Raw genomic sequence first — 13,512 nt, forward strand, 5'->3', positions numbered from 1 at the left:
GTGTGTTTATTTTTTCCTTTTTTTCTTCTTCCCATTCTATTTTATTTGATAGGCTAGAGAGGAATTAAGAGTGGAGGGGAGATAGATAGATAGATAGATAGATAGATAGATAGATAGATAGATAGATAGACCTGCAGACCTGGTTCACTGCTACCTAAGCTTTGCCCCTTGTAGGTGGGGAGCAGGGGCTCAAACCCAGATCCTTGCCCATGGTAACGTGTGTGTTCAACTGGTTGTGTCACCACCCAATCCCCTTATCTCTTGGCAGTTTGAGGACCTGGGGGTCCCATGTGAGTTTGTGGTGGGGAAAATGACTCAAATGGTAGAATGTCAGTTTTGAGCGCCTGAGGTTCCCGTAGCAACCCGGATGCTGCATGTACCAAAGTGGTGGTTTGTTTCTCCCTTTCTTTCTGACGAAAATGTCCTATGTAATAAATACAAATAAATCTTAAAAGAGAATTGTCTCCTTGGGACTGAGGCTGCTAGGAAAAACCTGTCTCTGCTCAGAACACATAGGCAGGCTCTGTCCCATCAAACTCTCAAGGGGTGTGGATGGATCTTGGGGAATACTAGGCTCGCTCATCCCGTGCCCCCCAGGAGGCCCCCATCCTCTCTGTTTTGCTGAGAGACTTTCCAAGGTCACTCAACAGAAAGTGGCCCAGCTGGAATTTTCTGCCTTCTCCACCACACCTTAGACGGGTTCACCGGGAAGTGGAGGGCAGGGGCGGGCTGGTGGCTGGCAGGCAGACCCAGCTGGAAATCAGCACCCTGTAAATGCCTGGACCTGGGCTGGGCACAGAGCCAAGGCTCAGAAATACCTGGGGACAAATGAGTGCACTAATGGAGGTACTGGAGTTTTGCAAAAGAGCTTGCTTGAAAAAGCGTTGCTTCAAAAGCAAAGGAGGGGGGCCAGGTGGTGGCGCACCTGGTTAAGCACACACATTACACTGCACAAGGGCCCAGGTTCAAGTCCCTGGTCCCCACCTGCAGGCGGGGAGGCTTCACGAGTGGTAAAGCAGGGCTGTAGGTGTCTCTCTGTCTCTCTCTCTCTCTCTATCTCTTCTTCCCCTCTGAATTTCTGGCTGTCCCCCTCTCAATTTCTCTATCCAATAATAATAATCAATAAAATATATTTTTTTAAAAAAAGCAAAGGAGGAATTCTTTGCAAACAAGCAGAGGAGGGATTGTTTGGTTGGGGTCCTTCCTGGGTCTCAGGACCAGGTGTGCAGAGGGCTGCAGGGGCCTCATGCTTTCTGCTGGGGCAGGGGATTGGGGTGGGGCACTCACAAGATGAAGATGAGAATCTGGATCCATGTAGTCAGGTGGCTTTGGAAATAGGAGTGCTGGTTCTGGTCCTCAGGGAGTACCTCAAATTGACTCAGGTGGTTGGTGGCTGTTTTGGGGTCTGTGGGTGCCCCATATTTCTTGAGCTTTCATTAAGAAATTTTGCGTGGCCCAGGAGGTGGTGCAGTGGATAAAGTATAGGACTTTCAAGCAAGAGGTCCTGAGTTTGATTCCTGGCATCATATCTGGTGCTCTGCTTTGCTCTCCTCCTCTCTTACTCATAAACCAAAAGAAATTTATTTATTTATTTTTATTATCTTTATTTATTGAATAGAGACAGCCAGAAATCGAGAGGAAAAGGTGATAGAGGAGAGAGACAGAGAGACACCTGCAGCACTGCTTTACCATTCACAAAGCTTTTTCTCCTGCAGATGGGGGCTAGGGGTTTGGACCCCAGTCTTTGCACACTGTAATGTATGTGCTTAACCAGGTGCACCACCATCTGGTCCCCCAAAAAAGTATTTTATCTCTGCCTGCCTCATCAGGCAAACATGCCTATAACCCTACTATGGGCAAACTGAGGAATGCTGTAGTGCTCCTAACCTGGTACCGGCCACCTAAACAGGGCTGGCAGAGCACCGGGGAAACAGACAGTGTAGTTACAATTTCACAGAACTCACAGAAGAGAGCCACTCCCTCCTCTTAGGCTGGACACCTAGGTGGACTTCCTGGAAGAAGGCAAAAGGCAAGGTCATAAGCAGTCGTAGGGGTGTTGCCACGACCCTGTAGGTTGAAGTGCTCTTCCAAAAGAGCGTGCAAGATCAGCTTCATAGTCGTGTACACGCTGCTAAGAACTGAAAGATGGTGACAGCATGGCAGTAAACTGATTTAAGTACAGTGTTTGTGACCACCCAGGTGGCACACCTGGGACAGGTTAGTGTCCAACCACACCCTGCTTTGTAGTCAGACATGTCTTTTCTTTCTTTCCTTCTTATTTATTTATTTTCTTTGTGTGTGTTTTTAATATTCATTTATTCCATTTTGGTGCCCTTGTTTTATTGTTGCAGTTATTATTGTTGTTCTTATTGATGTTGTTGTTAGATAGGACAGAGAGAAATGGAGAGAGGAGAGGAAGACAGGGAGAGGGAGAGAAAGATAGACACCTGCAGACCTGCTTCACCGCTTTTGAAGTGAGTCCCCTGCAGGCGGGGAGCTGGGGACTCGAACCGGGATCCTTACACCGGTCCTTTGCGCCACTTGCGCTTAACCTGCTGCACTAACCGACTGACTCCCTTTTCTTTTTTCTTTTCTTTTCTTTATTTTATTTTATTTTTTTACCAGAGCACTGCTCAGCTCTGGTTTATGGTGGTATGGAGGACTAAACCTGGGATTTCCCAGTCTCAGCCATGAGAATCTGTCACATAAGCTTTATGCCATCTCCCTCCTCCTCCTCTTCCTCCTTCTCCTCCTCTTCCTTCTCCTCCTCTTCCTCCTTCCCCTCCTCTTCCTCCTCCTTCTCCTCTTTCTCCTCCTCTTCCTCCTTCTCCTTTTCTTTTGTAGTTTTTGTCACTGGGACTTCAGGCTAATTCTTCTTCTTCTTCTCCCCCCCCCACCAGAGCTCTTGTCAGTTATGGCTTATGGTGGGATTGAACCTGGGACTTCAGAGCCTCAGGCTTGAGTCTCTTGGTATAACCATTATGCTCTCTACCCCTACTCTTCAGGCTAACTTTTTCAGAGATAAACAAAGAAAAAGGCACTACAGCACTGGAACCTCCTTCAGTGCAGTAGGGCTGGGCTGGAACCTGGGTGGTGTGCAAGATAAAGCCTAGAGCACTATACGAGCCCCCCCCCCCATTAAAAATAATTTTTTAAAAAAGAGCACTATCCAAGTGAGGCATTTTAGTGCTCCCTGTGTATTTCTTTTCTTTTTTTAAAAAGAGTTTATTTGCTGATTTAAAACTTTTAAAAATTTTATTTATTTATTCATGAGAATGATAGGAGGAGAGAGAGAAAGAACCAGACATCACTCTGGTACATGTGCTGCCAGGGATTGAACTTGGGATATCATGGTTGAGAATCCAGTGCTTTATCCACTGCACTACCTCTGGACCACTATTTATTGATTTTTAAGGAGATGATGATAGATAGATAGATAGATAGATAGATAGATAGACAGACAGATAGATAGATAGAGATAGCCAGAGCTATCTTTGTTATACGGTGTGAGAATTGAACTCAGGACTTCATGCTTGCAAGTTCTATATATTTTTTTTAATATTTATTTATTTATTCCCTTTTGTTGTCCTTGTTGGCTTATTGTTGGAGTCATTTTTGTCGTTGTTGTTGGATAGGACAGAGAGAAATGGAGAGAGAAGGGAAGACAGAGAGGGGGAGAGAAAGATAGACACTTGCAGACCTGCTTCACCACTTGTGAAGCAACTCCCCTGCAGGTATGGAGGCTTGAACCGGGATCCTTACACCAGTCCTTGGGCTTTACGCCACATGTGCTTAACCCACTGTGCTACTGCCTGACTCCCTGCAAGTTCTATATTCTATTGCTTGAGCCATCTTCCCAACCACTTCATTCATTCACTCATTCATTCATAGAAGAGTCCTTCCTCCTCCTCCCCTTCTTCCTTTTTCTTTTTTTGTAGTTGTTGTCACTCGGACTTCAGGCTAATTCTGTCACTATTCACCCATCTGCGGAGTTCCCAGGTGTTGCCCATGATGCTCTTTTTTTTTTTAATTTTATTTTTATTTATTTAATTTATTTATTCCCTTTTGTTGCCTTGTTGTTTTATTGTTGTAGTTGTTGTTGGATAGGACAGAGAGAAATGGAGAGAGGAGGGGAAGACAGAGAGGAGGAGAGAAAGATAGACACCTGCAGACCTGCTTCACCGCCTGTGAAGCGACTCCCCTGCAGGTGGGGAGCCGGGGTTCGAACCGGGATTCTTAAGCCGGTCCTTGTGCTTTGCGCCACCTGCACTTAACCCACTGCGCTACAGCCCGACTCCCTCCCATGATGCTCTTGCATGACGTGATACCAGAGCTTGAGTCCAGGACTTGGAGCATCATATGGCATGTGGTCTACCAGGTGAGCTATCTCCTGGCCTGACAGCCATGTCTTTTTAACTTCAGGACAAGAAGACTCCTACATGCCAGGCCCTTTCCTCACACAACTGGGGACCTAGGCATTCCAGGAAGCAGTAGGGAGCAGCTGTGTGGACTTAATTCCCCTGCAGGCTTGGGGCCCCAGGACACAGACATGTCTTATCATTTGCTGACCCATTCAGCTCAGCTGCTATTCTGGAAGGCATCAGACTAGGCGGCTTAAACAGCAAACATTTATTTATTTTCTTTTATTATCTTTATTTATAGGATAGAGACAGCCAGAAGTTGAGAGGGAAAGGGGTGACAAAGGGAGAGAGACAGGCATCTGCGACACTGCTTCACCACTCATGAAGCTTTCCCCCTGCAGGTGGGTACCGGTGGATTGAACCCGGGTCCTTGCGCACTATAACACATGCACTCAGCCAGGTGCGCCACCACTCAGCCCCAACACTTATTCCTAACAGCTGGGAGAAGCTGGGAGTCCAAGATCAAGTTAACGACCCCACCAGGTTCTGGGTTAGGGGAAGGCCCTCTTCCTGGTTATGTCCTTACATGGCCTTCTGGTGGGTGTGTGCAGAGACAGGGAGCAAATCCTACACTTTGAAGAACACTGATCCCACCACTGGGTTCCACCTTCATGACCTAATTACCTCCCAAACACACCACCTCCTCATGTCATCCCCAGAAATTGGGGCTTCAACATAGGAATTTGGGGGAGGACACAGACATGCGTTCTACAACACCCTATCGGCTGGGGCAATGTGTTGATGTTGTGAGACTGGTCCTTGTGCACACAAATACATATCCAGTGTCGAGGGAGACACATATTGACATTATGCTTGTCCTTAACTTCACTCCCTGCCATTCTCTGTGTCAAACTTCACATGAGAGAAGTAGACTAATCTGAGTTTTGCACATCTTCGTGATTTGTTTTTTATATTTTTTCAATTTATCTTCTTTTAACTTTTCAAAAATTATCTTTACTTATTGGATAGAGACAGCCAGAAATTGAGAGGGCAAGGGGAGATGGATAGGGAGAGAGAAAGAAAGACACATACAGCAATGCTTCACCACTCTCAAAGATTTCCCCTTGCAGGTGAAGGGTGGGGACTCGAACCTGGGACCTCACGTATTGTAACTCTGTGCATTCAACCAGGTGTGCCACCACCTGGACCCTCAGGTTTGCGCAGCTAAGAAACTGCCATTGAAATGTGAGTCACAGGAAACCGTCTGCACGCACTTGTATATATGCATCCAGTGATTCTTCTAGAAACACTTAAGGAGTACCTGCTGTAAGTCAGATCCCACACTGAGCTCCTCGGTTACAGTCGCCTGTAAGCATTCCCTTATCCTGAGAAAGAGAGTGGATCTTTTGTAGACGGCCACCATAGATACAAGTCAGCTGCTGAGTGAATGAAAATGAAGACACATCAACACACACCAGCATTGTTGTGTCTGGGGAATTAGTAACAGTAACTCCTTACTCTGTGCTATTTATTTATTTATTTATTTATTTATTATATTTACGTGTGCATTCCCTTTTGTTGCTCTTCTTGTTTTATTGTTGTAGCTATTATTGTTGTTGTCGAGAGAAATGGAGAGAGGAGAGAAAGACAGAGAGGGGGAGAGAAAGATAGATACCTGCAGACCGGCTTCACCGCTTGTAAAGTGACGTCCCTGCAGGTGGGGAGCTGGGGGCTCGAACCAGGATCCTTAGGCCAGTCCTTGCACTTTGCGCCACTTGCACTTAACCCACTGTGCTACCACTCGACTCCCCTTTATGAATTTTTTAAATAGTTCACTGAGGATTTGTTGTTGTTAATTTTTGTTATCATGTTTATTTATTGGATAGAGAAAGCCAGAAATCGAGAGGGGAAGGAGTGATATATATATATATATACGGAGAGAGAGAGGGAGAGAGGGAGGGAGAGAGGGGGAGGAGAGAGAGAGACAGAGAGACACCTGCAGCCTGCTTCATCACTCACAAAGCTTTCCCTCTGCAGGTGGGGACCGGGGGCTTGAACCTGGGTTCTTGTGCATTATAACATGTGTGCTCAACCAGGTGTGCCGCCACCCAGCCCCTACTTTGTGCTCTTTACACATCAAGTTTTTTTGTTTGTTTAATATGGTGACCAGGCCTTGAACATGACTGATACCAATGTTCCCAAACATTTTCATTTTTTTTTTTTAGTTTCAGATAAAAGGAGAGAGGTGAGACTAAGAAAGAGGCAGAGATACCACAGCATGGCCCCACCATCCATGGTGCTTCCCTCACTGGTGTAGTGCTTTAATGAGGCTCAAACCCAGGGCCTCGGGCATGATAAGGTGCTTTCTCCACTCAGTGAATTAGATAAACCATGTATCAAGTCTATTTTAAAAAGCCATTTAATCACCACACTGACCTGTAAGCTAGCTGTCTTTAGGGGGCTTATTTGCAGAACAGGACTCTGAAGACTGAGGTGCAAGGGTCCTGCAGCTGGCAATCAACATGGCTAGTCTCATCCTCTGGCCAAAAACCCAGCAAGGGAGGTAGACAGGCTGTCAGGAACAGCGGTGACGTGCTGAGCTTGTTTTTTTTTTTAATTAGTTAATTTTATTATTTATTATTGGATAGAAACAGAAAGAAATTGTGAGAGGAGGAGATAGGGAGAGAGATAGAGAGACACCTGCACCCCTGCAGGTGGGGACCGGGGGCTTGAAGCTGGGTCCTCCTGCACTGTAATGTGTGCACTTAACCAGGTGTGCCACTGCCTGGCCCCTGATAGTTTCTTGTGCATGTGTAGTTTCACCCTTTCCAGGTTGACTTTCTCTTGTTCTTTTTACTTTAGTCAGAGAGAGAAAGAGAGAAAAAAGAAAGAGGAAGTAGCACCATCGCAAGCAAAGGAGTTTCCCTCATGCCATGAGATTCTCATGTAGTGCCAGGCTTGACCCTGGGCTGCACCCTATCAGGTGAGCTATCCCTTGTCCCTCCCTCAACAGATGGACTTCTTAGCCGTTCTTTGGAGTGTTACTTACACATTGGTAAGCACACCCACTAGGAGTGCAAAGCTGGAGAAACTGTCAGCAACTGAGTAAACCTATGTAATCAGAAACCAGAAACAGAACCTTTCCAGCAGTTCACCTCCCCTTTCTGATGCTGATTCCCCTTCCTGAAAATTAACCACTGTCCTGACTTCTGCCACTTTATAAATATGACATCTTCTATCCTTTTTTGGGGGAGGAGGTTGCTTAAAATTATGCGTGGTCTGTTTTGTGCATAGATGCAGATTCATTAACTTTGTTGTTAATCCAGTCTATAAATACACCACAATGTATGTATCTATCCTATGGTTGATGGACACTGGGGTTGGCTATTACCAGCAGTGTTTCTCTCATTATAAATATGATGATATAAGGTGTGCACGGAAAGGGAGGATTACTAGGTTATAGAATTTGCATACAGTCAAGCACTTTACAACAGATTTCCCAAGTGGCTGCATTCTTTAACATACCAGCCAACAGAGTAGGAGAGAGAGTTCCAGTTGCTCCACTTCCCAGACAACACTTGACATTGTCAGATATTCCATTTTAGCTGCTCTGAAGATTGTGACCTGCACCCTTTCTTCTTAAATCTTTTTTCAATTCATGTGATGGATCTCTGTTTTCAGAGACTCTAAGTGGTGAAGTACTTTGTCTAAAGCCACTTAAACCTTGGCGAGAGGGGCTGACTACACAGCCCACGATATCTTTAACTATTTGTCTAGTTTGTTAAGCTGTTTCTCTGACCTTGCTTCTAAGGAAGTGGGCAGGTTGGTAACTTGGTGTAGGCCTGGCTGACAGGGGACTCCAGTCCAGCGTTCTGCCCAGTGTGTGCGTGTACGTGTGCGTGTGTGTAAGAGGGGTGGTCCAAGGTGAGGTAGAGGGTTTGAGGAGGGGAGGGCTAGGAGTGTTTGCAGCAGCACTGGGAGGCAAGAGCCCACCTTGCCCAGGTACTGCAGGGCAGAAGGTGATGGGAGGAGGGTGTTATGCAGAGAGTCACGGTGATGGGAGGTGACCAGGCTCTCCGCGTTTTAGGGGGAAGGGAGGGAGCCGGTGAAGCGTGCAGGGGCGGGCACTGCAGGGTTCTCCCGACCGCCTCAGGATTTCGACGTCGGGGTCGCGTGGAGGGCGGGGCTCTTCCCCCATCCCCAACAACTCCCCTCCCCCAGGCGAGGGAGGTGGGCCGCGGTGGGGCGGGACCTCTGGGTGAGGGGCGTGTCCACCTGGTAGGCGTGGCCAGTATAGACCAATGGGAGCTCTCTGTCTAGGCACCGCCCCCGCCTCCCGCGGCGAGGCTGCTGCATAGTAATGAGCGCAGGGCCGGCGCTGCGTCAGCGGAAGCGGCGCGCAGCGGCTGTTTCCGACCCGATAAAGCGGCGTTGTCCCCGCGCGCCGACCGCAGCTTCGCAGCGCTCCCTCTGCGCCCGCGTCGCGTACTGACTGACCGCCAGCCCGGCCGGCCGGCCGACTACCAGCCGCCGCCGGGCCGCCCTGCCCCGTCGTCCCCGGAGCGTCCGGGGCTCCGCGCCCCCGCCGCCCGCCAGCCCGCCAGCCCGCCGGCCCGGCCCGGCAGCCCAGCCGCGCCGCAGCCCCCGCGGCCCCGGCCGAGGAGACAGGTGAGCGGCCGTGCTGGCCGGCCCGCTGGCCCCGCACCTGGCGCCCAGCACCTGCCACCGGTGGGCCTGCCCCACCCCCCCCCACGCAGCCTCGGCCTCCAACTCCCCGCCCGGCATCCTGCCCCCCCTATTCGGGGGGGTGACCCTCAGACCCGGCCATCGCCGCCCCCGGGCCGGGGCAGACCCTCATCCTCAGCCCCGTCCTTTTGCCTCCTGGCGCATCCCGGATCCCCTCCCCGGGGCCCGGAGCGTGCACCTTCCCGCTGAGCTGCCTCCCCGCAGCCCCCCGCACCCCGAGTTTCAACCCCCTCCCCTCTGCATCCTCCATCCCCATCACCTTCCAGCCCTTCTCCCCCTGCTCCTTCGTTTGGGTTGCTCCCAGGAACCGAAGACTGGCGCCTCTACTCCTGGTCCTGAACTTGCTCCATCTGCAACCCCCTCCCCCAAATCTTTAACTTCTAAGACTTCTGCCTGGGCCCGGGCTCCTTTCCTGCCCCCCACCCGGTGAACGCTCTCCCACGCGGGGCCCGTGTTCACCCCTCGGTCTCGGGGCTGCCCCTCGCGGCTAAAGCCGTAGCTGTGTCTTTTCTACACTGTCCTGTCCTCCCCTCCAAGACACCTTCATCTCCTCCAGCCCGAGCTTGCCCTGCAGGAGAGGTTCCAGCGCACCTTGTGTATCCCAGTCCCAGTCCAGATCTCTGCCCTGCAAAAGTCCCAGCGCCTTCACGCTGCTTTCCCTGCCCCAAGGCCTGTCCTCCCAGCTCACGCAGCTTAACCCTTTCCTCCCCTAGGGGCATCGCTCTTGATGGGTTCTCAGGGAGCGGTGTTAGGCTAGAGCTTTTGGGGATGGGGTGGTAGCAGCCAGCTGTGTATCATGATTCTAGAAAGTGGTGTGTAGGGGGAGAGGGAAGGGACCCTCGCTCTCTTAGGTTGCATGAGATTTTTCTCTTCTTCTTCAGAGTTGGGCACTCATGAGCCACACTGAGCCAGCCAGCCAGCCCTATCGTGCAGCTCAGCTGACTCCTGCAAAACGGCCCGTAGCTCCTGATTATTGGGGCGTCTCCTGGCCTACGGCCTGGGATGGGAGGAGGGTTTGGAAAGATGAGTGATTGAAGCCATTGTGGTGGGGTCAAATGATTGTCAGCACCGCCACAACTGGGAGGACCCGTTGCTCTTGCCAGCACTTTTCATGCCCTGCAACAGCCTCACCCCTTTCTCTCCTTCTCTGCAGACAGGTAGGGTGTGGGGCACTCTTCATCTCTTCTATTTTGTAGCTGGGAAAAGAAAAAGGGAGGCAGTTTAAAAAAAAAAAGTGGGAGGGTTGATTTACTGATGAAGTGTAAGGAAGCAGTAAATATAGCTAGCCTCCTCTGAGGAGTGTGGAGGGGTTTCCTCACTTGTCTGCTTGACCTGCAAAATGAAAGACGAAGAGGAGCAAGTTTATTTAATGTTTGGGAGATAGTCTAGGAGAACCATGTGAAGATGGGGGGAGGGGAGCTTGTGACTTGGAGCTGTGCAGGCCCCAGACCTGATAAAGAAATGTGCTGCGGTGGGGGTGGGGTGGGACTTTGTGGTCTTAGAATCAAGAATTTTGATCCCGTTCAGGTGAATTGTTTTTATGGGCCACAGCTGTAAAGGAAAGCCTTAGCCTGTTTGCCACACGCATTTGAAATGCATATTAGGTATTTAGCGGTGGGCCTGCAGGGATCTGGTGTACTCCTTGGTAGACTACACACCCATCCACCCACAGTCAGCTCCAGGTGCCCAGTGAAAACTGTGGCTTCACGGAGGTCCTTGCCACAGCTTTGGCCCCTGTTGCCTGGCGAGAGTAGAGCCCGGGTTGGACTGGGCAACCTCAGAAGTGGCTTGCAGCCTTAGCATTGCGGGATGCACTCTGTCCTCCAGCTTTGCTGTCTGAGAGGAGGGGAGGTGGGTTGGGGCGGTGGAGCAGGGAATCAGGGGCAGGCCTCCCTGGGGCTGGATGTTCCGAAGGGGGGGAGGGGGCTGTGGCAAGGGCATTCCCCCCACCTCCCACTCCCCCAGCCCCCCACCCCCGCCCCAATGGAGGAAGGGAGCCTTGAGGTTGCTAGGTTAGAGGGCATTTGGGGGCTTTGCTTTCAGACTGGCCTGTGTGCCGTCAGCCTCAGGCTGGCATGGAGTAAGGGTGGCTGGGGAGACTCGTCGGTGGCAGATAACCCCAAATTGCCAGTGCCCTCCTTGGGAACACCCCGTGACTGTAATTCATGAGGAGGAGTGAGGATGCAGCTCCTGGCTGGCTGCCTCCAGCTCCCCAGATTGTGCCTTTTCTATCACAATACAGTTCCATGGGTGAAGGTGTGCTGGGTGAGAAACACCACGCCCTCCGGCCCTCCGCTCCAAGCCAGGAAACATGAGAGTCCTTTTTCACCTCTCTGAGTGGAAATCTGACCAGAGGGGGAGAGCCCCCAGAGGCACAGCAGTCACAGAGGAGGGGAAGGGGGAAAGACCACTCCATGCAAGGGGCTCCCAGCAGAGGCCTGGCCTGCGGCCCCACCCCCACCCACAGACAAGGTCTCCTTGTTTAGATTAGCTTAATTACCCCCACCAAAATCAATGAACAAGGATCCTTTTAAACATGAAACTTTCTGACTGTGTTTGGGGTGAAACCATCACCCCCCCCCCCCAAGGTATCAAGTGCTAAGTCTTTGTGAAAAAAAAAAGGTACTTTCAGCAAACTGGGAGATTGTAGGTCTTTTTAACATGGGCACAAAGGAAGTTTCCTGCCTGAAATCAGAGAGAAGCCCGTCTTGGTCAAACTCTGCAGGCAGGCGGGCAGGCAGCCTCAGCCATCACCTGCCTCTCTCTCTCTCTCTCTCTCTCTCTCTCTCTCAGGCTGGCTAATGTTGGATCTTTGGAGGGGTGGGGGTGGGGGCTCGTGTTTGTGAACTTGCTTCCTTGGCAAGTGACTTTTAAAGGAGACATTTTAAGAAGACTAAGATGTCCAGAAACTGCTAGGGCCACAGCATAATCCACTTATTGTTTTTCCTATCTTGAAGAGAGTTTTTTCCTTTTAAACTTGCCTTCCCACAGTAGCCCCGGGAACAGCAGTGTGTGCTTGAGCTGATGTACCCATATCCATGATGAGAGTGTGAGTGGCTCTCCTTGCCCAGCTCAGGCTGCTGGTATGGGTTTTTGTTTGTTTTAAAGGAAGCTCCTTTCGTGCTAGGCACACTCCTGGAGTTTTTGAGTGAGGTTATAGGGAATGAAACAAAAACCCAGAGGGAGAATGCAGAGCTCGTTTGACTGATTTGGGACCCTGGGCAAGAAAGGAATTTCTCTTTAGAAAAAAGGGGGTGGGGCTAGCAAGGTGCACCTGGCTGAGTGCACATGCTACAGTGCGCCAGGATACGGGTTCGAGCCCCTGGTCCCTACCTGCAGGGGGAAAACTTCACAAGTGGTGGAACAGTGCTACAGGTGAAACAGTGCTCCTTCTCTCTGTCTCCTCCTCCCTTTCAGTTTCTGGCTGTCTCTATCAAATAAATAAAGATTAAAAAAATGTAATTTAAAAAAAAAAATGAGGGGGTAGGGCTAGCAATTTAGCTCACCTGCTCTGCCATGCATGCAGTCCAGGTTCGAGCCTGACCTCCACTGCATTGCAGGAAGTTAGGGTGATGTGTTTTTCCTCCTACCCCTCTGTCTGAATAAGTTGGCTTGGGGTGGTGAAGCCCCCATGCAACCCACCCTCCAAAAAAAAAAAAAAAAAGCAGCCGGACCGCAGCTTCATTATCAGGTCCATCCTTCTAAGGCCCAGTGAGGACACTACCACAGGCAGTTCACAGCCAGGGTATCAGCTGTGCCAGACAAGGCATTGAGGATGTCAGCTGCCTGGAGGTGGGGACCCCATGCATCTGAAGGACTTCCAGAGCCATTTCAAGTTAGCAAGTCTGGTTACCTGACCCTCCCCCTGCCACTTGGCCTGAAGCCCAGGTGAGAGCAGCATTGTTCAGACCTAGGTCGATGGTGTTTTCTTCCTCCCAAACCTGTTGAAGGATTTTGCTGGCAGAGAGGAAAGCTGCATTCCTGAACCAGCGCCCGCCCAAGAGGTGCTTTATTTTGCTACCTTGAGAAGGACCTTCCCATCCAGGATCTTCTTGCATAGCTGGAGTGGAGTTTGTTTCACTTGGGAAGGTTGAATCTGTCAGGGCCCAGTTTTTCCCACTGGAGGGGAAAGAGAGTATTGAGTGAAAATTAGGTAGCATCCCTTAAATACAGAGGCCAGAGAAGAAAAGTTGAAGCACTAAGCTTCTCTGGCTTAGAGGCCCAGACTTCCATATGCAGGTCTGGTTGCATGTTTTTGTTTTAAATTTATTAATGATTTACAGAATTATGAGACATCAAGAGTATAATTCCACACTGTTCCCACCATCAGAGTTCTGTGTCCCCATTCCTTCCACTGGAAACTACAGTAGTTCTCCCAAAGTCTCAGATACGGGTTGACTATTAT

General features: G+C 50.2%; 1 protein-coding gene and 1 long non-coding RNA gene across 4 annotated transcripts in view; both read left to right on the plus strand.

Moving 5' to 3' along the window:
* The window catches only part of LOC132539866 (uncharacterized), a 490,646-nt gene that overhangs the window by 250,340 nt on the left and 226,794 nt on the right, over positions 1–13,512 (plus strand). The gene's annotated exons all lie outside the window — the stretch shown is intronic.
* The window catches only part of SLC45A4 (solute carrier family 45 member 4), a 97,535-nt gene continuing 92,746 nt past the window's right edge, over positions 8,724–13,512 (plus strand). For 2 of the 3 annotated variants that reach the window (XM_060195923.1, XM_060195922.1), the window contains exon 1: positions 8,724–9,029. The gene's annotated coding sequence lies outside the window, so the exon portion shown is untranslated. The remainder of the gene's footprint in view (positions 9,030–13,512) is intronic. The other variant, XM_060195924.1, reaches the window with a different exon arrangement.

This window comes from Erinaceus europaeus, chromosome 8, assembly GCF_950295315.1.
Source record: "Erinaceus europaeus chromosome 8, mEriEur2.1, whole genome shotgun sequence".
Classification (NCBI taxonomy): Eukaryota; Metazoa; Chordata; class Mammalia; order Eulipotyphla; family Erinaceidae; genus Erinaceus; species Erinaceus europaeus.